This window comes from Rhododendron vialii, chromosome 4a (assembly GCF_030253575.1).
Source record: "Rhododendron vialii isolate Sample 1 chromosome 4a, ASM3025357v1".
NCBI lineage: Eukaryota > Viridiplantae > Streptophyta > Magnoliopsida > Ericales > Ericaceae > Rhododendron > Rhododendron vialii.
In genome coordinates, this window is record NC_080560.1 from 13,076,844 (window position 1) to 13,078,146 (window position 1,303).

A 1,303-nucleotide genomic window follows, 5' to 3' on the forward strand; every position below is an offset into this window, starting at 1 on the left:
GATTGCATTTGTAAATTTCATAACGTCAATTAACACTTGAAATCATATGAAACTTGTAAGAAATGGGAAAATCCTTCACAAGAAATCAACTTTCAAAATGAGAAGACAAGCTGTGATGATCACATAAAGACATGCTCAGGGTCATAACCTCCTATATATAAAGACATGCTCAAGGTCATAACCTCCTATATATTCCGCTCAGATTACAGAGGCTTTCAAGTCCCCCTTGTCCAAGTAGAACAGTGTAGAAAGAAAGCAAGGGTAGCATTTGTTTGTTTGCATCAAAGGATTTTTTTCCCCTTTGTCCACGTATCCAGGATACCTTGAGCTTTCTTCATTATTATCAATAAATAGATTAGTTCTGAATCATCTTACAGCTTTATGGGCAGATAAGCACAAGCAGTTGAACAGGGAGTATTTTTTGAACTGATTTGGGTGGGATGCATCATGCCTAGTATTTTTTGAACTGATTTGGGTGGGGTGCGCCAGGCCTAGGCAGTAGTGCAACGTCAAGACGACGCTTGAGGAACCCCAATAGCAAGCTATTGTTATGAGCCCTCCCCGTAAAAAAATTAATTTAATATCATGTGAACCGATGGCTCACGTATCAGATATTAAACTGATAAGAACAGATACTACACTTGATCTTAGCCAAAAGGCCGAGAAAGGTATGAATTGAGAATGCGCCCAGGGTGTGATTTTATATTCTCTCTTTGCCCACATTGCATACGGAAGACCCGATGTGGGATATGATAAAAGCATTCCCAGTTATCTGCTTGAAAAGCACTAGTGCACTATCCAGTGTCTAGTTTTTCCCCAAGATGGGCCCGACCAGAATTCCTCAGACCAATTCTTCCACACATCCGTCGTTGGATGGCCCGGCGATCGAATTCAATTGGTGTACAGGGTTCACACGATTGATTTTATTCTATGTCCGAGCGAGTGGCTCTGGGATATTTCTATTGATCGTTGAAAATGCTCAGAAGGATACAATGAACGAGTGCCCCTTGTTTACTAAGCCAAATCATTGAATTGTTGCTTCTGAGAGTATGTGAATCCAAAATTGAAGTAGTTTTCACTAATTGCTCTAGCAAAGTGAAAGGAAACCGAGTTCCTACAATTCTAGGCAGCGAGTCGAATTTGAGATAGAATCTAGAAATCTACAGAAAATCTTTGTTGAAGCTGTACCGTGCTAAGCTTAAAAAAGAAAAAAAACAGCAACCGAAAAGCAGAACAAAATCATCCATAAGCACGAGCTTGTATTGTAAAAACACCATACACCACATGACCCACTTCGTTCCAT

The 1,303-nt window shown here is 40.1% G+C and overlaps 1 non-coding gene across 1 annotated transcript; it reads right to left on the reverse strand.

Annotated features, from left to right (window-relative positions):
* Positions 1-475: 475 nt before the first annotated feature.
* LOC131325025 (U2 spliceosomal RNA) lies at positions 476-672 on the reverse strand. The gene has a single exon (XR_009199591.1). It is a non-coding gene; the product is annotated as a U2 spliceosomal RNA (small nuclear RNA).
* Positions 673-1,303: the final 631 nt, after the last annotated feature.